This window comes from Corvus kubaryi, unplaced genomic scaffold (genome assembly GCF_017639235.1).
Source record: "Corvus kubaryi isolate FWS band 111438036 unplaced genomic scaffold, C.kubaryi_AGA036_p1.0 37384, whole genome shotgun sequence".
Classification (NCBI taxonomy): domain Eukaryota; kingdom Metazoa; phylum Chordata; class Aves; order Passeriformes; family Corvidae; genus Corvus; species Corvus kubaryi.
The window spans coordinates 2,644,726-2,669,179 of NW_024581126.1; the positions used below are offsets into that span (position 1 = coordinate 2,644,726).

The 24,454-nt window shown below is 38.6% G+C and overlaps 1 long non-coding RNA gene across 1 annotated transcript in view; it reads right to left on the minus strand.

Moving 5' to 3' along the window:
• Positions 1 to 647: 647 nt before the first annotated feature.
• The window catches only part of LOC121668157, a 29,776-nt gene continuing 5,969 nt past the window's right edge, over positions 648 to 24,454 (minus strand). The window contains exons 2-5 of the long non-coding RNA XR_006017276.1: positions 10,094 to 10,183; positions 6,944 to 7,055; positions 4,396 to 4,521; positions 648 to 3,470 (exon numbers count right to left, since the gene is read on the minus strand). This is a non-coding gene — a long non-coding RNA (uncharacterized LOC121668157). The remainder of the gene's footprint in view (positions 3,471 to 4,395; positions 4,522 to 6,943; positions 7,056 to 10,093; positions 10,184 to 24,454) is intronic.

Sequence of the window (24,454 nt, forward strand, 5' to 3'; positions counted from 1 at the left end):
CGGACCGCGCTCCGCGCCCGGCCCCGTCCGCGGGGAGTAACGCCGGGCGCTTCTCCTGCCCTCTCGCACTGACCGGCCGAGGCAGCTGTGTGGCCATCACCGCCCCTGGCAGCAGCTCAGCGGCGGAGCCTCCTCAGCGCCAGCTGACGGTCCCCCCAGGAAGCCCTGGGAGGATAACTTGAGATGCTCCTACCGCGAACTCTCCTCTCTGCCCGCCCCGGTCTGTCATTACCCGGAGGAAGGCAACCTCATGCTTTGTGGGGGCTCTCCGACGAGCACCTGTAAAACCCCCAATAGTCCTCCAGTGCTGGCCATCCCAATCACCACACCCCACGCGGTGAGCTCTTCTTCCCACCTTGTTAGCTGCCAACTCCCATAACACTATTCACAGATACATAACGTACATAGCGGTGAGGAAACTGGTGCCAGGGGAAAGGCCTGACTCTCAAGACCTGGAGCTTAGACGATGACCAGGTGAGAATGAACATGTGAACTCCCAATTCATTTAAATGAGTGCTCGTGCCTTATAAGAAGAAGAGACTTCCCCAGCCAGCCCTCAAAATAACTGTGAAGCACCAACCTTCCAGATGTGGTCTGAGACATCCTTCCCTTTCCACGTTAGCCTGAGCCCATCAGAGACACCACTAACTATAGAGGTAACAGGACGGAGCAAATGTATTGACCAGTTTGCATCCAGCGTTACAGTTCAGCATTTTGCCTTGCTCAACTCTTCACAAAATAACAGGATACACCCTCAGTTACAACATGTCCCTAATATTATACATCACTTAAATATTAGTGGTTGGTTGTAGGACTGGTCAACTTCTGCAAACAGCATTCTTGACCCAAAATAGTGTTCAGCTGATGTGGGGCGAAAAAGGAATTACTGTTTGCCTATAAAGTATTTAGCCCCAAGATAAATCCTTGGCTACAGCTACAACTGGACATCACATGCTTCTCCACCTCTTGCCAAAAATAACAAAGAATTTCTTTATTTACTTGCACAACTACATGTACTCTGCTATTTTTTCTCACTACTTGTTCCAGTATTTTCAACACGTGTCTGCTTGATCTTAGCCTTTATTTAGGACCAGTCCTTGTAATAAAGATTGTTAGGATGTGAAGTCAGAATTTGAATTAATTAATTGGAGAAGAGAGACTTATTGTACAGAAGTACTAAAACCTAACATTGGAGTTAGTACCACAACACCACCAATGCTCAGTCTTGTAAGTAATGAGCCATATAATTTAGGGCTGCGGAAGAGATAGGTGGGTGTCAATGGTAGTAAATTATAGCTCTCAAGAGCTGCTTACTGATTTTAGAAATATTAATCAAGCTCCTAAAAAATATCATCCTACAGAATTATTTCTACATGTTTTATTAACATATAAATAGACAGTAAATGTTGATAAACATTCTTGTTGATTACTTAACCATACAAACTCTAAAATGGCTTAACCAAAAAAAAGCATTAAATGTATGCTCATTCAATCCATACTTCATCCGCAAACTTAAATTGGTGTACATCACCCCAAATTGTGATCCACTGACAAGTCTCAACATCGTATTTCCAGCTGTTTTTTAGGATATATTTCTAGTAATTTTCCCATGTTTCACCATGCACCTTCTTATAGTTTGATAACCAAAACAATCCAAATACAGTTGTAAATTTGAATGATACCAATCCTCTACTAACAGGCAAAATTATGAATCCAGTGCTCCACTGATACATATGCACAGTTTCAACCGACTTTCAGAAACAGATTTTAATTTAGATTTAGAAAAAGAGGGGTGACTTTGGGCTCATTAACCTCTCTTATCATACTGTTCTCTCACTGGAGTTTTGAGTTGGTCACATTTGCTAAATGACAGCACCTCCCAAAACATCCCAGCACTGTCAGTTCTGTCCTCATGTTCCAGTTTTAGCTAATTAGATCAAGCTAGACTTCCACTCACCTTGCAACAGGAGTATCATCAGCGTGTAATCAAACTCTCAAATCTCTTTGAAACTCCTTCAGTTGCTTTTGTGAAGCACATCATCCCTCTGCAGATCCATTATTTGTCCTTATTTCCTTACAAACTCCCTTCTTTGGGAGCTGTTTCAGCTAAAGGTTTCCTCATCCACTGCACATTTCTTCAGTGTTAGGACTGAGGGCTGGCCAGAGCCAGTGCAAGCTGAAGCCCTGAACCTCCTCCGTCAGTGACTCCTAAGGATTACTTTGGCCACAAAAAAGTTTCTAAGTGCCCACAAAGCACAGTAAAACAACATTAGATGTATCAGCAAGCTTTAAACACTCTGATGAACGTTTCTATCAGAGGTTAAATATGACTGTGTCTGAGAAACCCTCACATGATTTTTTTTGTCACCTGGAAAACAGCAAACACTTCCTTGTCCTAATTTTCTCTTGGCAGGTACATTTGTGCTGGTAGGCAACTGAGGGGTTAATGTGGAAACTCCTGTTACACCTGTAGGTACTGTGGACTACTGATACCTTTTGGAGGGGAGTGTTTTGTTTCAAAGTACCTAAGTAACTCAGTGGAAGGAGGCCCCGTGTCATTTAGATTCATTTAGAAAGTCCAGCATTGAAACACACACCTCCATGGCCTTCTGTTCCTCCTTGTTTCTAAGCCTCTGCAGAGGATAAGCACTAGTTAGGTGTGAGTGCTCTGAGTAGAAAAAAGAAACAGAAGTTAGAAGAAGATATTTCCAACAGACATAATCTATTAGGCAGCAAAAAGAAATGATCTAAGGACAGGCTAGAAGCTTTTGGCAGAACACCTACCAATGACATTTTGTGCTATTTTTGTTACCAAAATCCCAAGTGTACATGCAGACTGCAAATGCTTTGGCTAGAACAATTTGTTTTACTCCTCAAACTGCTATAAGCTATATCATCAAAACACTTTTTACAGCCAGTATGAGTTGTTTATATCAGCTTATGAGTTGTTTGTATCAGCTAGACTCTTAATTTTTGAACAACCTTGAGTCCTGAACAAGGCTCTGCTATTAGAGCAAAGCCACAAAGATAGGACAGGAGAAGGCAAGACCACAGGGCTGTAATTCCATCCAGCAGGCCCCGTGCTCAGTCCCTAATAACATAGATGCAATTGCATGAAACAGCAAGCCACACTTCCAGTTCCTTGCTGTGAAAAGGGACAGAACAGGCCTCTTATAATTTTTCTGACCAGTTAAATTTCCCCAGTGATAGCTCTCCACTGCTAGCACTGAATATCCCTTTTAGCAGATTCAGCTCACCCGGCTGAAAAGGCTTTTCTTGGGTCAGGAGTACACTCTGTGACTGTCAGAGCTGACACAAAGAGGAAGGCAGAATTTTTCCTTGTCACCTGGATGGGAGAGCTGTGCAGGCTTCAGCTGAGTTTTCTGGGTAGAAATTATGAAATCCAAACAACCCAGAAGCTGTTTGGCAACGTGTTGTGACCACTGCAGGTGTCCAGGCCTTCACCTAATCTGACAAGTACAAGCAGCAAGTACAGATCAACACAAGGAGGGTGGAACAAGCGAAGGTTCCATTTAAATTTTTCCTTCTTTAAAACTTGCAGGCCACAGTCTTTAGTCTTTCCCCCAGTACCTAATAATTTGTTAAGCAGGAAATTAATTCATGGATTCAAGTTATAGGATTCCAAATTATAGTATTACTTTACTGTTTTTCACATTGGATGAAATATTTTATGCTTAAAGTATTTTTCCTTCCCAAACAGACGTAACACTGGACAAAATTGTTTATTTTCTTCTCACAATTCCTTATCTAATGAATTTTTTTAACTGATGTAACTGTCACCAAGTATGACTTGTATTATAAGAAACAAGCATTCGATATTCTGCATTTGGATTAAAACTTTTCAAGATCCAGATTCCTGTGGAAACATGTAAAGGGATCAGAGTTAAACTGATAAAAAGTGCTCTTTTAAAATATAAGAATTTAAATTTACACTTTCCACTGATTACCATCATATTCAGATAAGCTTGGTTCAAAGTTCCCCATCTCCCCTCCCCATAGATATGTTTGCTAGGTATATCCAAAATCCAACCTTCTGTTGCTGGGTGTAAATGGAAAATTACTTTCAAATTTAAAGCAAACATACACTTTGCTCCTTTTGCAACAACTGGAAGGTCAGTTGAGAAGCACTGTGTTTCCTCAATTAAAAAACACACAGGCTTCTCTATGCATTTTACACTGAGTCACTTGCAAAAATAAGCACAAATTTCACTTTTTATTTCCACTTTATTTTTTGCAGATTTAATACAGGACTAAAAAAAATACACTGGAGCAGAGGTGGGGAAAGGTATTTGTTTACTGTTGGCTGTTTAACTTACAAATTCAACAGCCTGGCTCCTCTGGAAAGATTTAAAAGCAGCTAAGGACAGAAAATACCTTCCATGGGCTCGTGGTGGTTTCTGGGGCTCTGTGCCTGCTTGTGCCAATGTTCGTTTCACGAAGACACCACAGGTCCCTGTGCATCTCCCAGAGGGAATGAATGAGGAGTGATCCACTGCAGCTCTTCCAAAGAAGAAAATCAGATTAAAACATTCTTCAGATTGCCTGTCTTTCTACTTGTTCCTTCCTCAGCCTTTAAAACCCACTTCCAAGAAACCTCCCGCACCATCCTCACATTGCTATTTCAAATTCTGCCAGGTAATGGTAACTCTTAGGAAATAAACTTGTCTGCTATCTAAAGGTAATGACAGGGTGACTAAAATGGTAATTCTTAGAAAATGTAGAAGGAACCTAAAATGGTTTTGGTTATCATGTAGGTAAAAGCTGGCTGACTTGAAATGAAATGCACACCTCATCCAAACTAAAACACTAATCCCCTAATTTTTCACATCACAGAAAGGCAGAAAAACTACACTGTAGAATCATTAAGATTGAGAAAGACCTCCAAGATCATGGAGTCCAACTTTTAATAGATGTTTATATACAAGGCAGCAGGAAAAAAAACACAAATAGAAAAATATCATGAATTTATCTTGAAATTATATAAATACCTACTAGTTCAATTTAGGTTTTACAGAACTTTTCTCTCCCTCTCTCTTTCTTTTTTTGAATTGTTTCTTTTCAACCTTATTGTCCTTTTCAGTGCCATAGTTGTTGAAACAGCTAACTGGGACAACTATAATTTAAAAATATGGAACCCTGCTAATTGTCACAGATGATTTTGCTCAGGGACACTGTGAAATGCTTATTTCTCTGCCTGTGCACATATTACATCAATAGGTGTAGATTTGACAGATGCTTAATTGCTGTGTTTTAAACTATGCTAAGATCTATGTTCATAGAAAATATTAACATATTTTCTTTAACAAAGAGCTAAAGAAATGCAAGATTTTATGGGGTGGTTGAAATATCTTTACTGGACCATGTAAATGCTAAGGTATCATGGTATTGTATTTTTCAGACTGTATTTTCATTTTCAGTCTAGTTTTCCTCTTTGTTAGAGTCATAGAAGTAGATCACCCCTTACACATGTACCTTAGGAAATCCACAGGGAAAGGGTTTGTCTTCAGGAAACGTGTCACGATAATATACATTTCTAGTTTGATACTCTAAATTTTCTTGCAAGAGTCTTTGTAATTAGCTATTTTCATGTAATCAATAGCCTCGGTGGTGTCTGAGTGTCTTTCACATAAGTGTATTTAATAATTACATTTTTATGTTCGCTCTCTCAAGCAGGAAAATAATTGGAAGTGATTGTTAGGATTAACTAATGGTAAATGTGTACAAAAATACAGTATGTTTCTATTTTTGAAGTGTTTGGCAAGGACAAATATATTTTACAATATCAGATTTCTAACAATAAAATGGTGAGAACCTGGTTTGAACTGAGAATGATAATATTCAAGGTAATCAGCAAAAAATAAGATCATCCACTCTCAATTTAATGATATCCAAACATTGTAAAAATGTTTACTTTACATAAAAAGTCAAAAAAAAACCATTGAAACACTTTTTCTATGGAGGAGAAAAATCACTTTTTGAAATAAAAAGCATATTTAAAACTAAAATTCCAATGACATTGTGCTAATGTAAAAAATCTTTAATAGCAAATATTGACATTTTTTCCTGTTGTTTTGAAATAAGCATCAATAAGCACCCTACATTTAAGAATATCCATAGGGTACCATCCACTAATACTACAATCATTTCATCTTTACAGGTGAGTAATGACTTCTCTCTTTAGTGACTGATACATTGCAAGATCAAGGGCTGCAGACAGATGAAGAGCACAACAAATGTTCCAGCTGACCTCACTCCCCAAAATGCATCATTCCTACAAATAAACGTCATTAAACACAAGCAGGCAGTCAAATTACAGAATTAAAACATAACCCTGCATTACTCGAGTGCGTCGGTGCTTATTAGCAGGTGCACTGACTCCAGGGAAACTATTGACATGAGTAAAGATCTCTGGGGCTGTGCTTTTGCAATATATTCCAAAGCCTTTTAAAGTAAATAGACTGATTGACTGACTGCTAGCTCAGGCGGAGGCTTTCCCGTGGCAAAGAGAAGTTTTATCTTAATGGAGAATGTACCAGTCTCCCCCACAAGCCACAGCACAGAGGAGTGGAGCCCACTCTAACTCTGGCAGGCACTGAATCACTTCCAAGCCTATTTTAGAATTAAATGGAAGATGACCTCGTTACCTGCGTCTCTCCAACCTCACGGTGAAAGCACTTGAGGACTGAGCCAGGGCTTTGCTATCAGCAGCTAAAGTCCAACCACATTAAAAGCAAAACCCAAACCACAAAAAACCCCCCTTTTGTTGCAGTGGTGTAAGGCCCTGTTACTAATCTGTCTGTGGCACAAATCCTCCCTGAGAAGCAGTTTTACCCGAGTCAATGTGCACGTGGCTTGCAAATGTCCACATACACCCTCCCTTAATAGTTTAATACATCAGCAACTTATCCATATGCTTTCCTACCTTTTAAAAGTAGATATCCTTATTTCTCCCCTCCCTCATGAGACATCGTTAATGAAATACCAGTTAAAAATATCTTCTAAAGATTTAAATTCCCACATTAGAGACTCTCCGCCTAGAATGAACAACAGAAAAGACACATTAATTACATGAGTTATGAAAACAGATCAAACCATTATAAAGAAAAAAACCACTTCCTTCTTTAGCAAAGAGCATATTTTCCTATAAATGTGTTTATTCAGAGATGCAAGTGTTCTAATAGAATTCTTACAAAGGTTACAAAAGTAACTTGTGCTTATTTTTTATTTTTCTGTTCCAAGCCAGTAACAGCCCAAATCTGTTCCAAAGGAAAAGCTGATGTTCAGCAGTAGTTTAATGAATTGTTTTGACCCAGTGAAATACACCGTGTCCCCTCCTAGTAATGAGACACTTGGCAGAAAGTATCACATCACACGAACAATGGCAGCAGGCTGTCATTGCGACCCACAAAGGCCCGTCACCTCTGAGCAGTCTCTCTTCAGACAATGCAGGGGAAGATCAGGTAACACTTCTGCTGAGCTAACTGCATGTGCACTTGGTGGTGGTGGTGGTGCTTTTACCTGCAGCATTTTCAGTTTATAACCATTTTGGTGATAGCAAAAGCTTTATAAATATTTTCATTTGCTTTTCTTTTAACACCTCTTTGCAAGTTAGACATAAAGCTGGTGTTACTTTCTGACTCATGCTTTTGATTAAACAAATTTAATTTTAAAATGTTTTAGTGTAAAATACACAAAAGTATCATGTCATCACAAAATGACATGTCTACCCATGTGACATTTTAATTAGATTTACTGTGAAGGTAGACAGGAAATCAGTTGGGTTTTATGGCTTTATCATATTTTGATATAATTACCACTCTCTGCCATTGGAACAGGGAGTACAGCCCTAGACATTAATGATCTGATGTTGAAAAGAACATGAGAGAGGAGAAGTGGAAAGGAAAATTGCAAACAGATATCTAGAAATAAAAACATGGTCATAAGCATCACGTCATGCTCAAACAAAATGAACGGCAGTGAGATACAACAGGTGAGAAAATGAAAGGACAGAAACTGCAGAGCACAAAACACGACCACTACCCCAGGAATACTGAGCCTGGTGAGACCATGGTGAGATTCACTCATGTGTACATGCAAAAGTTCTCATGGTATCCTCAGAGTTTGCCAACAGCACTGCAATGATTTTGCTGGATTTTCTCCTGAAGGGGATCACAAGGAATGGAAGAATTGCCATCAGGACATGGAGGCACAAGAAAAGGCCCACGGCTCCAGTCTCAGATTCTTCTTCAACTGAAGGTCTCAAGAAAACTGGAGATCCTTCTAAAACAAGTTATTTTTATCAACTCTGTGGCTTAGAAAACACCGTTTCTACAGTTGTAATATATGCACTGAACCTCAAGACCATTTTCAGATTGATTTTTCTTTTTTAAATACAAACTGCACATCTCAGAATAAGATAATGAACTGGCACGTGTTACATAAATAGTACATCTGTCAGGGATTGAAGCACTTCCATTCCTACCTCTTGTGGCATATCTTACAAAGGAAAATACGTACAGCTATTCCCAACAAAAACAATTTAATAAGTGCAAATTAGTTTATCCTTTTTCTATCTCAGTGACAAGAAACATCTCTATAGACTTCATTATTTTTCTATATTCATGTTTTTAAATAATTTAAAAATAAAAAATACAAATCTGAGGTTAGCCATATTTTCAGTAAAAATATGCTTTATTAATCAATTTAATTTATTATTTAATTACATAGATGTGGGACACTGTAATCTATAGTTCCTATTCTGGATAGTCCTCAAAATGTGATAAAAGTGCATCCTGTGAGGAAATGTATCACCTATCATTCATGTTTCACAAAAATACCAAAAGGAAGCTGAAGGTAATAGCTAAAAGAGCAGGTGTTAGGGCACAGACTGAAATGCCCCAAAATTAAGGCATGAAAAAGAGCAGGAAAAAGCATTACTTAATCAAAAGGTATGGGCTTTTCAAGCAGCCTGTGTACAGGGTAGAAGCTACACCATTTAAATCACTGATTGTGTTATTTTATATCTCTTTTTGTTCACTTGTTTATGACTTATGCTTAAGCAGAGATTACAGAACAGGGATAGGACGTGCACAGGTCTTGGGAAGCAGCTTCCCAGACTGTGGAAGTGGTGTCATGACTTGGAGAGAAACCCTGCAGGTTTCCCCTCATGACAGAGGTCCTGGTGGAGGGGAGGTCTGCATTCAGCACAGTCTCCCTGGCAACCGCGGTGGGCATCGCACACAGGGTACCACATCCTGCACCACAGCCAACACACACAGGAAGTCCTGCCAGAGTTCTGCTCTCCTCCTACACCTTACCGAGCTCCTTTTGTACCTAGTTTTCCTCTCTGTAGTTGTTAATCACACAGTGTGATAATAATCACCACCAGCACTGATATATTCTGGAACAGGCCCGGACAACCGGCAGCATCAGGGCTGGGGATAAATTTTCTACACATCTAACGTGATTGTAGAAAGGAAGCTGATGGGCAGCTGTGCACGACACATGCAATGCTGGCTAAATGATCTCCTGGAGCAAATCCATTATGGTCAGTCTAATTATTTCTAGGATGAATATGGCTCCAAATGCTTTTTGATTACTGAAGAAAATTTGCACACTGAATACTTAATTTATTAAGTTTCTTACCTATACAGCTCCTAAGATCAATGCTGGAATAATAGTAGAAGTTCCATTTTCATTCAAGTATCTCCTGATGCTTTGTGTGTTGTAACTACTACATAAAACTCAACCAAAATCTCGCAATGCTTACATTAAACTAGTAACGAACATTTATGGGAAATATCCAGAATATCAGTACTAATTTTAATCGATATAGAGACAACAATATTAGCAAAGTAGTCCAAATTATGGACCCGAATTTCATGGTCAGGAGTCACCTGAAATATAAACCACAAAGACGGTTTCCAAATGAAATCTTACAGAGCTTGCTATCAAAGTATCAGACAAGAGACGACAGATGGATTCAGAGAGAAAAAGGGGAGTGTACAAGGAAAGAGGAGACAATCTTGGCCAGCACTGTAGGGAGCATCATATCAGTGCACCAGCTGCCCACCTGCCTCAGGAGTCCTTATTTCCTGAAGGAAGAAATTTTGCCAGTGCCAGTTTTATTCATTATTGTAGGACTGCCAACATTGTTTTTCTCCTGAAAGACAAAAATGTGTATGTCATGTAAAGCCCAATAAATATAATGCAAGTCCCACTGAAATCTTCAAAAAGTACATCAGTTCCATGGGTGGGATCAGGATTTTTCACAGAAATTTTTCCATTTCTTCAAGTACTGTTTACACATGTATTCATTCCCCCTCAAAAGCAAGCCCTTGGAAATGACAATTTAGTGAGAAAAGTATTTTAAAAAATCCCAAACAAACCTGGATTGTTAGTGTGGTTCCACTCATCATTACATACCATAAAGACATGGAAATCAGCTTTTTATAGCCTGGCATGATGACAGCTATTTGACTCTTGAACTTAAAAGCAGTATAAATATTTTCGGTTTAACACATTAAATATAATGATCAGACATCAACCATTCTTTACCATTTAAATGCATTTCTTCAGGAGAAGCAAATTCATGTATTATAGTAGAAACTAATAACTATTTCACAGCAGGGTATGAGTAGCTTCTCATTCATTTTTTATTAAATAGTTGTATCTGTTACATGTGTGAAAGACTGCTTTAGCTGCTTATATGAGGCTTTTAAGGCAGAATAGCATTCCACTCAGCAGATGATACTGAAAAGCACTAATTTAATTCAATAATTAACTTCCTTGCATTTCATTTCCAAGCTCAAAATATTATCTTTAATTAAAAACACAATAGAAAATTGCCTAGTTATCTAGTTCTTTAACAACGTACTTCTTAGTGTAAGGCACTTAAAACTAATTCAATCACTGTCTGTAGCTTTTGGACTAAGTCATACTTAAAAATGAGCTGGATAACTCATGTCCCTTAAGCTTTATAGCTAAGAAAAAAGTGCAGCTCTTGGCTTTATTTCTGATCAGTGGTGGAGTACCTTGATTGCAGCAACCTGGCCATTTGTCCTTTCCCCCTTTCATTTCAGTGAGTGTATCTCATATCTTTCCACAGTAGCTTCAGAAATGCCTTTCGGTCCAGCAGAGTCAGTTCTGTCATCTCTAACACCATTTGCATTTACATTATTTACAACAACTTTACATTGCCTTTTGTACTTTATTACACTCACTAAGTGACTGTGCAATCAAACTTACTCATTAAAACATCTTTAGCAAAGCTCCTTTCTGAATCATAATTTTCATTTAGTTTCTTTTCAGGGTATAATTTTTAAAGCTTGATGTTTACTAGACAAACAATAATGACGTTGTGAGGCCTCCAAAGTGATTTATTTTTGAGACCTCTTTCTAACCTTTTAATTTAAATCTTAATTTGGAATTAGTTTAACATGAGAAAGTGAGATCTATTTTTCACTCTAATCCTAAATCAATATTGGCTCAGAAAATTATTCTATCTGAGCCAGAGAGCATATATTATACCATTAAAAGTAACCTTTTGCAGGGAATATCACTAATGCTGCCTAAAAATAATTCATTTCCACAAATCAGAATGAGAAATCCATGGGTTTTTTTGGCCCAGACACCTTAAAATAATTTTGTCTCTCCATAATCCTTCTCTGTATACTGTTCTTGCTTAATTGATGCTAATGAGAATGTAGAAATAAGGTGGTTAACACATCCCCTAAAATGTTTGCCTTGACAAATGTAGAAAGGTTCTTCTAAGACACACCAAGACAAGCCACAGAAGTAATTAAGCTGAAGTATATTGGAAGAAAATCATGATTTAAAGGCAACAGTTTGATTACATTGCAAAATGTTGACATTATTTATTACAAATATCTAGAAAATCATTACATTTTCATGAAGTCTTCCAATTGACTTGGATCAGTCTTTCTTAGTAGAAAGGCAGGTTTAATCAGTATTTCCCAGACAAGAATGGTAAATACTGCAAAATTGCTGAACTTAATCTAGATATTAAACAAAATAAAAACTCTCCAAATATTTTATTCTTTAAGAAAACCTTACAAATATAATCCCATCCTGTCATTGGGAATATGCAATAATTGCAAATTGTGTAGTTTGGTTTAAAAAAAAAAAAAAAAAAACCACTTAAAAAAAAAAGAAGTTGCTAAGCTGTTTCCTCTCCACTGATCATCACGGCCTTATTTTTAAAGCTCTTGATTAGTTTGTCTCCTCAGGCCCACTAGGACATCCCTGCAGATTTTCCTCTCCCTGATGCCATTTCAGTGCAGACCTAAACCACCCATGGATGTGTCTGCAGTAACTGTGGTGTTGCTTCATGCCCCTGGTGGTCCCAGCAACACAGCAGGACTGAAAACCAGCCAAAGAATCAAAGAGAAACGGTGGAAAAATCAAGTTATTCTTCTTGCCATCACAAAGCTTTCCAGGAAATTGCCTTTCCAGCTAAGGGAAATCATAGTGCTCTGTAGTGGTCTGTGAGGAAGTACAAAATCAGCTGGACTATCAGTAAGGTTTTCGTTTTCTTTGAATGAGATGGTATTAAACTTTATAAACACTATATAAATTTAACATTATTAAATTTAATCACATTCAATAATTTTTTATCCTATATTAAGATCATGCTTCTCCTGGGCTGCATGGTAATTTTTCCACTTCTAGAGCCCTCCCTCCCACACATGCAAAGGCTCAGACCCTTTCTTCCCTTTCTCCTCGTGCGCCGTGAGTCCCGCTGGCTCTGGGAACTGAGGTTCCCAAAGCAGAGCTCTGTGCCTGTGCCCCCAGAGCCTCCAGCACAGAGGTGTGCCAGGGCACACACTGTACTCCATCGCTGCTGGAATGGCCCCCGAGGGCCTTGTCAGAGAGGAGCAAACTGGAATAGCTCTCGTCTTTCACAGACACCAACCCAAAGGTACCACTTAAGTCATCTGCATTCCCCACTTTTCTCTTTCAACCAGCATTCTGGGTAGTCTTTTCCTGCAGGTTTTAGAAGCAGCTGTGATATTCAACTGACTTTCTATTAAAGGTCATTTTAGTCTCACAGTTAAATTTCTATTACAATTCAGATTTGTTTTGGTTTGATCTGGGGACATGACAGAGGTTAACCCAATTCATAGACCACATTAGGTGAATCATACGTGGAAAGTTTCCCAGGTCATTCAGGGTGAAACGGAATTTCAGATGTAATACCTTCTAACAGAAGAAACAATATTCAGGTGACTCCTGAGCAACGATTTGTAATAAATTCTGACTTAGCAATGGCACTGAAGAAGGAGTACTGCAAACAGTCGCTGTTCTCCCAGATTTTGTGCTGCATGCACACAGCAGCCACGAGCTGTGCCCCGACATGTACAAAGCATTGTCTAGCAGTACAAAATCCCAGCACTGATGAAACTCTGATCACCACCCACTGAAATGCCCAGTTCTTGCCATGCCTTTTTGCATATTTCCCCCCCACCCAGCTGGCTGAGCCATCCTGCTGTAGTCCCAAGGTGTCTGCTTGTTAGTCTCTGTCACTTGGGCAGGGGGGTTAAGACTTTTTATTTCCAGTAAGGGTTTTTATTCCTCCTCTGTTTTTTCTTTTCTTATTTCTGATGAGTGGCACATTCTCTAGTTTAAAAAAAGTTTGAGACAGAGCGTGAACACTAATTAGTAAAACGACTTCAACGTATGTACTTTATATTTTTCAAGTATATTCTACACATTATGCAAAAAAAAAAACAACCTAGAGGAGATCAAGCAGCGAAGTTATTCTGTACTGATGATGGTACTAGAAAAACCCCTTTTACAGAAATAAAATTACAGCTTTGTAATGTCATAAAGTAGAAGAAAAATTAAAGGTTGCCCAGAAATATCAAAAACATATGCTTTTATGAAGAGCACACTGCGAAACCATCTCATTTCCATGAATTAGCATTTGCTCATCCTTATTAGCAGACACATATGCCTACTTGTCCTGTAACTTAACATTGAAGGCCAAAAAGATGTCATACACCAGTTGCTGAACAGAAATTACCCATATAAAAAGCTCATTATTTAAAAGTCTCTTCAGAGGATGCCAGTGTTGATTTGAATTGACTCCAGGCATTTCTCTGCTTATTATTTGGAAGGTTGTAAGTTAATTCAGTGGCACTCCACTTTGACACAAAAAGGTATGATGCAAAACTGAAATCAGAGTAATAAACTCTGACAGAAAGAAGACATTAATAGGAGCAACCAATGACAAAATAAACTGTAGATCTAAGCAATGGCTTATCAAACCTAAGAGGATTTGCCTAATTAATCCTGTGTTGCACAGCTATCCAAATTGCTTTTCTGACCAATCCATATTGTTGCTATTCATTACTTACTCCTGGCTTTCTAGAAACAAGAGACATATCACATAACAATCTAAACAGTATCACCTATTTTTTAACTGCTTTACTGTACTATCCTGTAAGCAGTTAACTAATGGACTGCAAAAACAGTTCCACAGCTCCAAACTGTTTGGAATTAGTTTCTTTTTTTTAAAGACTACCCAAAAGGTAACAGTAAGCATTAATTATTTGGAGAGCAGCATTTGCCTTTAGAAGGGAACCTTTTTTTTAGAATAAATTGTGGAAAAAGGACTTTATGTCTGCATACTTCATGTTTGGGCTTGAGCTCACCAAAGAAAATGTGCAGGCTAACAAGAAGTGTATTGTCAGTGAAACCCAAATGGTTACAGTTTAAAGGCTGCTCTAATTGATAAATGTAAAATATCTGACAAAGAAGCTTCAGAATGTGGCAGGTGTGTGTCATGTATAGTTTTACTGTCTAAGTAAAGCAAACATATGAAGAGATTAAAAAAATAGATTAAGTGTTTTATAAGCTACTGCTAGCCTACACTAGCCAGCTGAAGGCTTTAAATAATTTAATCCCTTCAGCAACTGCCAGTCCCAACTGCAACACTGAAACAAGGTCTGAATTCAGTTTGAAACCCAACAGGTGCAGTCTAATACTGCCTCCTTAATTCAGCTACTGATCTATGTTTATGCTTGTAGAGGACAGCATATTCTTAAATCCACCATGGCATTAATTAAATTAGTCTAAGTGCCTCTTGTTTTATCCCATCTTCTACTATCAAATTTACCTCAGACTGTACTCTGTTTCTTTCCCCTCCCCTCCAGAAATGCTCTTCGTGCCAGATGGAAGACAAAGACTTCGCAAAAAGCTTTTAAAATAGATTTTTCTTTATATATAACTTACACAAAAACACAACCAGGGAAATTAACAAATGAAAACATTTAATACTGGTTTTCTTAGCCTGAATTTTAATATTTGAAAGTGGAAGGAGGTATATAAAGTTATTGGCAAGCAAAGTCTCCAGTGCCATATCACCACTTATACTCTTTTCTTTGGATAATCCAGGCAATTTAAGTTGTATCTGATGTGTGTAAGCTATTTATCATTCTTATATGCTAATTATTTTTACCAACATTTGCTAGTAGCATGAAATAATGCATATTGACAAAAGTAATAATTCACTAGCAAAAAAAAAGAAAAAGTCAAAGTAAAAAAAGCAGCATTACTACAAAGTTTCCAGCAACAGTAATAGGCAGGGTCCCCACCACCCTCCTTCTCTTTAGAATCATGGACTGTTTAACAAACCACAGGGAAATGCTGCTTAGTATCCTACTTCCCAGAGAAATTTAAAGGTTAATCTACATTTTTCTCCAATCACAGGACAAGAGAAGAGGAAAACTCCCACCACCTTACTTCTTTCACCTTGCCAGCAGAACTGGAAGATGGGACAATCCAAGGCACAACTTCCTTTCCCTTCCTTGCAGACGGGGCCATGCTCGCTCTTGGGATGCACACAGTTTTGTCTCTCAAGCAATTAAGCAGCATGTTTGGCATATGCAAATGAGAGGACAGAGTTACCTTTTTATGCAACCTTAACTCAAAATTTCTGGATGCTTAAGTAGTGAGCCACTGGAGTAGTAAGGCCAGCTCAGACAGCAGTTCATACTTCAATTTCATTCAGTTTATCAAGACTATAATACGCTATGCAAGGGGCCATCAGCCTTCTGAAAATGAAAACAGATTCAATGTACATTAAACAAAATGTTTTCTTAAATCCCAAGCTGCTCAACACAGTAATAACTAGCTAAAAAAAAAACCTGCAAAGATTGTCATCCATAAAAAACGTCTCGTGACTACAACAAAAAGTGAACTCTGGTACACCAGCACAGGTTTGAATTCCCAATAATTCTACCAGCACATGAACAAACAATACTCCTACATATATTAAAAGTATCTTTGAAATCTTTGAAATTTCCACTGCTTCGTATATATGGAATGCAACTTTCAATTATTAACCAACAACTATTCTTTTGATTATGTGAAGTAATACAGGCACCACCCCTCCTCTATTTCAAAACTGGATGGATAATGTTGAGGTTACACGATTTTATTAACAGTGACAATGTGTTCTCTGATCCCAGTTGTACTTCAAAGCACTAAATGAATGAATTTTTGGAGCACAGAACAACCCAAAGTGAATTCAAAGCTTCTGAAATGGCTCTACCACTTAGTTTATACAAGCCTGAAATTTAAAATTCAGTTTCAAAACCATCTATTCCAGGATCACAGCTTCTGAAAGAAGGAAAAATCAGGAGGAGGAAAAATTTACAAAAGACATTGTAAGAAGGCTCAGCAGTGATAATAACTGTATTCTATTAACAAATCCCAGTTTTAATTCAGAACTCCCTATATGTCAAATAATTTACAATATTTATGGTATATGATTTTATTACTGTAAAAATGTTTTTACATTAACAGTTTTTAGTTATGTGAATAATCACTGCCTAATAATTCCCCACATAATCTTTTGGGATGAAGTTTGCAGTATCAGACCTTTCTTAAGTATTTAATTAATATTATGCTCAAAAAACCCCCAACCCAAACCCCCTTGGCATTGCAGTGGTAAAACACTATAGTACTTCATGGAGTTTTGGGGCAAAAGTAGTGCTTTTATGAAGACCTGCACTTCCAGAGATAGTTGGTATGAGAATGTGTGTGAAAGTGTGATATAGACCTAGAAACTAGAGTAAGATGTCTGAAAGACCTCAAAATAATAATAAATACTGGGTTAGTTTAAATTCCAGTCTTTATGTTTTTGAAGCTCACTACTTTGTTTTCTTTTCTAAAACAGTTGCTCAAGAAAATCTCAATTAACTGAATTTTTCAAGAACAGCAGGATTTTAATGAAAAAAACAAAACCAAAACCAAACCAGCTGCACTGAAATGAGAAGAGACTCCTAAGACCTGCCACCTGAATAGAAGGCATTACAGATTCTCCTTTCTGTGTCTTGTAGGGATTTAATGGGCAATGAAATCATCTTGGTTCTCTTGTCCATTCCCCTCCTGGCAACACTTGTCCCCAGGTGTACACACATAGCTGGAGAAATTAATACATTTTTTCCTGCTTACTTGCTATGCGAAGGGTACACAATGCTCTTGGTAGCTCTTATACCACCTGATGCACAAAATCCAGGCAGAGTCTGGCCTTTCATCGAAAGCAGTGCTCCAAATCTGCTTTATTTTTTTGTTCGTTTGTCTGCAGAAGAGTCCTGGTACACGACAGAAAACAATACCACTTGCTAGAGGCAAGCACGATTCCAAAAGACAGCCTAATTTTTCCTCAAAGTTCTGCCAATGCACAGCATTACTGACTTGCAAAGCTTCTGGGAAGACTCACGGACAGGCTGCCAAGCTATCCTGGTACAGTGATGTGGGCTTATGACCAAAACAGCTCCCATGCAGGCTGCTTTGCCATACTGCACAACAATGTAAGTATCCTTCCATTGTATGAGGGTTATTCCATGAAATCCATTGCCTTATCTAATCCAGAACTGTTTAGTGGCTGGAGGATACTTCGGTCTTCACTGCTCCTTGAGCAAGCAACAATTTTCTGTGTTGAGTCTTCATTTGGAAGGCATCACATCCTGGGAAGAGTCAGAGCAATTTGAGGTTACACTGGTGGGAATGCCCTGCCCACTGTTGTATTCTTTCTCTCTTCCACCCATGTGTCAGTATTTTGGACTGTAAAAATTTCTGTGGGAGCAGGCAAGGCCTCTCTAGAGATTCCTGATTTCATGACAGATGTTTGCCACAAACCAAAGCAAGTATCCAAATAAGCAAATAATGTTTGTCTTTGAATACCATCTCTTTTTTCAAAGCTGGAAAATGATGTTTCAAACACACACTCATGTATTTTAATAGACAGAGTTTGGCAGAGAAGCACACTGAAGAGAAATCCAGCCCTGCCCTGCTTGTGCCAATATGAACTTGATCACGTGTTCTTTGAAGTGAATAGTGAAGTCTCCAGTATCCACTACACCTCTGTAAAAACAGAACTTATTAAACAGGTTAATTAATAGCCTTGTTTTATGGACACTGGAAATGAGATTAGTAACTCCTTATTCCATTTGGGCTCCATCCTACGCCCAGTCACATCATGACTGTCTCCATCTAGTCAAGTAAATGGCAGATTTGTGACTGCAGGGCTTTTTCCGCCTCTTCCAGAGGAGAAAAAGTTAATGTTAAAATAATACCTCTTGCACATGCAAGAGAAAAAGTGGTCTACTTTGTGTCAGTTGTCCATTCCCATGAGAATTAATTCCAAGAGCAAGCAGGAGCCCCTCTGTTGTCAAGTGACTGTAAGTGATATGTGGTAAGCGATACACAGAACAGAAGCAGTGGGCTACATCCACAGCGGTGTTACTGCAAGGAAAGGTGTTACACCACATTAACCTGAACTGTGCAATTCTGCCTGTTCACTCTGTGGCTCTGGGCTCCCCCCACTCACAGAGGCATGATGCAGTACAGCCAGGGCGGGCACTTCCTCACTGGGCGTTCTTTGGGACCGACGTATCAGTGATTATATGAGCTAACCCTCCCCACAAAACCCTTGCAGCGCCCTCTCACCATGGTCAGCTCACTCGAGATTACTGCACATACAATTTTCAGCAGCTGACTCGGGTAACACCCACTCCTCTGAACACGTGTGACTACTGAATCCCTGCTGAGCCCCACTGTACACAGCGTTGGTGAGAGCAAAGTGTGACAGAGTCAGGAAAACTCCAAGTACTAAACGTGCCAATTCATAAGTATCCTTACTATTCTTAGTACCTAGGACTCTTATCCCCACCACCACCATCCTTTCCCCTCAAGCTCATTTTCTAATTTCTCTTCACCGTTTGTACTCATTTCTATTCCAAGTTGTATGTGTAGGGTTTTAATTATCTTCTATTTTGGGGCATTAAAAGATTCTGAATCATCCCACCTTCTGGGAGATTAGTAAACCCAGCGATTATCAACAAAAACGCTGTTGAATGCTTATTATCCATGCTAATTATTCAATTAAAAAATATGCTGGAGCCATCAGCGGGACACTTCCATTTCATGGTTGAATAAAAGAAAAAACATCTTTTAAAATTGCTCTAAAGCAATTATTTTAAAACTTGCTTTTCAGAGCTAATCTTTCCCCAGTACCTCCATGCTGGTACAATAAAACCTGTGCATAGAGATCAATGCATGTGGCAACCCATGCACAAAAAATTCAGGAGATGCAGAGACTTGTCTTGGACACCCCGCTAAGATAAAGCCCTGATATGTACCCTTTTTTTCCTGAGTAGAGTACATTTTGTTTCTGCCTAACCTTTTCAAACACATGGATGCTGCCAACACGTCTCAGTATCCTGACGCTCTTCCGGTCTCAGTATTTTAAGCATACAATTATGATCATGAAGGTAACTTTCAGCCTAATCAATCTTAAGACCATCAGTAGTTCAGAGTCTTTATATGATTTCTCCTCTTTCTAGCACTTTCTAGCACTTCACCCCCTTTTAAAAAAAATTTTTAATCATGATTTTGCAATCACAGTGCTTATATGCCATCTTATCATCTGGCTACAGTCTGAAATGAGTTGCCTGACTAAACTGGCAAGGAAACCCAGAACCAGGTGGAAAAGTAGCCTGGGATGGACCTTTCCCAACAGGTATTTACACCAGACAAAGCACTCACAGAAATATGCTTCCTCCCAGGTCTGTCAAGCCAGTCTTAAATTCAGGGATGCCCATATACTTCACCACCACGGCAAATTGAGCTACTCCAAGACTCCTCTAAATCCTCCTAACAAAATCCTGGGTGCATTTCAAAGGAATCTTTCGTTTCTTGGACCTGTCTGTGGCACCTGCGGAACAAGAGTTAGGCAACATAGAGCAGCTTGCCAAAACAAGCAATGTTGAAATTAGTAACCCAGCAAGCACTACTACATGAAGATCTCACATTACCTGTCTGAGATTCCCATTATCAGGACATTTCTATTACAAATAAACATGCCCTAGAATGCAGAATTTGAGCAGAAAACACATCTTGGGTACACAAGTATTAGACACACAACTTGCAAGGCTTGCCTGCCTTTTACACTTTCACAAAGATTTTCAAGAGGACTTTCAAAGGGCCACCGTAGAACAGTATCTACACATATTCTGCTTCAAGGGAGGATAGGAAAAAATAGGGATTTTTATTCCAAGAGATGGCATATGCAGGAAGCCTGTCAGTGCCTTGTAATTCCAGTTACAGTCTGTGCTCACCCTAGCAGCAAAAGCAGCATGGATGTGACCATACAGAATGGGCTCTGGAGAACAGAGCAGATACATCGGAGTCAGCTGTGCATGATGCCAATGAGTGGGTCAGGGACTACCATGGAAGGCTCCTGTCAGACATATTTGTATACATATTTTTATACATACATATATAAATATACACACAAGCTTTAAAATATGAAAGAAGGATGAATAAATAAACTTCAGACTTGCTATTTTCAGGTGCATTAACATCTGCTCTACAGACACAAAAAGCCAAAAAGGTTAGACAAACGACTATATGCAACTTGTGACTTAATATGAGAGAACTGTGTCTGCTGCCTGGCTCTAGGGTCTGTTCTTCCATTTGGGGCTAACTGGACAGGTTCCTGCTTCCCTTCTGTTTCCAGCCAAATGGAAAAGCTGTGACCCCAGCAGAGCACTCCAACTACCACAACCACGCTTGTTTAGAACAACATGGTTGTATCCTTCACCTTTGTGCAGCAGGCACGGACAAAACACTGGTGGCTCCATTGAGAAAATTCTCTATATCAAATGGAGAAATTACTCTTCCCAGTCCAACCTGGAATGATTCTGCTCACCCTTCAGTATCAGACTCGACAGAGGAGGCAACTGCCATTTGGTAAAGCCACTCACTCATCTGTCTCATGAAGATTGAGGTCAGCTAACGAGCAGCATTTCTGTTCTCTCCTACCCAAAGCCAAACACAGAAAAGTAATATAAAATCAAAATATTGAAAAATCCTTCAAGTATTCTGTTTAAAAGACTATTTCCATCCCCATTTGCTTTTCTCAGTTGCTTAACTTCAAAAAAAAGAAGGCAAATGTTAATGCAGAGCCCTGTGTATGTACATGTAGACGCCTGACACACCCCAGTGACTTGTTTTTATGGGAGTTGCACAGTAGTCCCCGTGTTGCCTCAGTAACAACTCCTACACTGGGATACTTGAGGAAACCAGGGCACAACTTAATGAGTACCATGGCACGTACTCTGTAGTCCTAAAGCTACTTCAGCAGTGTCTGGGAGGAGCCTGTTTACTCCCTACCTTCCCATTTTCAAAGAGAATATGAAGTAAGACTGTGTCACCCATGACAAACGTGCAAATCCCAGTGCTGTGCAGAGCGATGTGACACAGTTACTGGCACAAATTATTCCACAGAAATTACCAAAGTAAGTATTGGCTTTGGAGTCTTTTCCTAAATGTCTTCTACCCCTTTTTTTTTTTTTAACCCTGTCTGAATGCAATTTACTAAATCAAATATTCGGTAAGAAAGAAGAGACAAAAAAAAAAAAAAGAAAGGAAAAAAAAAAGTGTTAGCCTTGAGATAGAACAGGGCAGATCCAGGATCCTGTTAGGAAAACATTCCAGCTCAGTACCCACCAGATTAGTGACATTTTACAGTACCCAAACCCTGTTCTGGATTTCACATGATGCCTTTGTAGGGGAGCTAGCCTATAGTAAAGGAGAACTGATGAGCTGCAAGCAGACCATTGGCAGCAAAAGCAGCAATGAAAAAAGCAGGACAGATGCTTTATGAATAGCAGAGCTGGATGTGACAGGACTCTCAAAAGCTGGTAGGCAAAGTTTAAGAGGTAAGCAAGTAAACAAGCTAATGTGTCTTCTTCTGGGTTTACCTTTTTACTCTTTGCAATTGTAATCTTTCTTTAAAAAGCTGTTTACTTTTCCCCTACTCAAACAGCCTAGAGCTGCCAGACCAGTCTGGACTGAACACCCCTCTTTTTAATGGTTTTTTTTTTTATAGCTTTTTGCTTTTCTGGTCAGGAAACAGGCAGAGAGGAAAGATGGAGGCCAGACGGTAAATTCAATAATGATTTTGTGATTTTTTTCAGATAGCCAGTTCCTAAAAGGATTTGAAGGGTCAATAGGTGTCAAGGAAACAATTTACTCTGGAACTACAGCACCTCTGCACATTTTTATAGTAATTGTTAGGGACAAGACATTATTCTTGCAATTAGGGGACAAATGCAACAGTCTACAGGATCTGACACAGCTGATGTGAGGAAAACAGCATTGCACTTGGGAAACGAGATGGCCACCTCAAATATACTGAAACCCTATTTTGAGCTGAAGCTTTGCAAATTCCAGCAAGTGATGATTCTTTGCAGTAAGATCTTTGTGAGCTTTACAATTAACTTCTCTAGGATCAGAATTTAATCCAAAGACAAGGACAATCTAAAGAGAAGAAATAAAGATCCAAGAAAGCCATGGGGAAAGTACAAACTCTTCAGATGGCATGTTTGGACTTATTCTTCCTTTAGTAATGGCGAAGCCAGGTCTGGGGTTTTTTTATTTTTATAGTATTTTCAAATTACACTGCAATATTAAGCATTCATTACTCCTTGGAGATGAACTTGACAGTAAATTTCAGTGCTGTTCAAGGGTGCCTAGGATATGAAGAAGACAAATTATACACATTTTGATACATTGAAAATTTTAGCCTTGTATCTTATATTTTTTATTTACAAAATTGGCTACAGAGAAAGCAAAGGGCTACTACACTTCTCTTGCTCTATCCCCCCTCAAGCTCTCGGCATCTGTTTTAGTCTATGGCAGGTTTAATTCTTGTACATTTTGACACTGCATTCTAAATGTTGTTTCAGACATTTTTTTCAGTATGTGTCCTTTCGTAATAGAAGCCAGCTGCATTAATCCCTGGAAAGAGCTACACAGAAGGCCAACTAACGAGATCTTCTCTTTACTCTCAGTAAAAAATCTGGACAATACCTGTAAAGGATATTCTATAGTTATTGTAAGTATTGATCACAAAATAGCAACACAAACGTCTCTCTGAATTTTATCATTTTACAAGTGCCTAAAGTATTCATTTCCCCTTTTTTTCTCAGCCTACAATGGGAAAACATATTTATTCAAAATCTTTCTAAAATGAAAAACTAATTAATTTAATTTAATCTTATATATTCAGCTAATCATTAGGAATAATATTTTTTCTGAATTCACAAAAATAAAAGGTAAAATAATTTCTCTCATAATAGTTGCTTGGTTTTCATTCCTCTTTCTTACATTACTGGAATTTCTCAGTCATTTGTTGTTGTGTGTCACTCAGATGTTTTACTGAAATAGATGGCAATGCTACCAGAAAGCTCTGTCAGATGGCTCTGAGAGAACACACTCTATCACCCTAAATGTAGTTTTTGGCCCACATTTGGTAACAATTCAGTTTGTGTTCTAGAACTCTATGTCAAGCACACAAGATATGAGAAAAATGTATAAGCAATGCTCTGAGTATACAGAAGCAAGAGCACCGAAAAAACAGCTCCTACGGCCAGTCGTAGCTAAAAAGTATTTTAATAATATGAAATATTTCAAACTGATTTAGAAGGAAAAAAAACCCCAGAACTTCCAGATGCAGGACTGAAATTGCCTTTTCACCCAGACACCTTATGTCTGGGGTTTATAAATGCCTTTGTCTATGTTGTTACCATCGTGTGCTGTGTGTCCTCCCTTTTAATAGGAGTTAAATGCAAAAATCAGAACAAATTAAATTCAGCTGGAAAAGAGAAACTGAAGTTGTTTCCTCAATTTTATATATGCATGTAGAGATAGGCGTTTTAAAAAGCTGTAGAGACACTTTAAATATATTTAATCTAAGCAGTTAATTCTTCCAGATAGCAGTGGTTCTGTATGAGTGCTGGTGACAGCTGCTCCAGCTTTTAAGCACAAAGGAGAAGGATAAAACAATCATTAACAGTTTTTAATCCACAGTATTCTTCTGAAGCCTTTGAAAACGTGA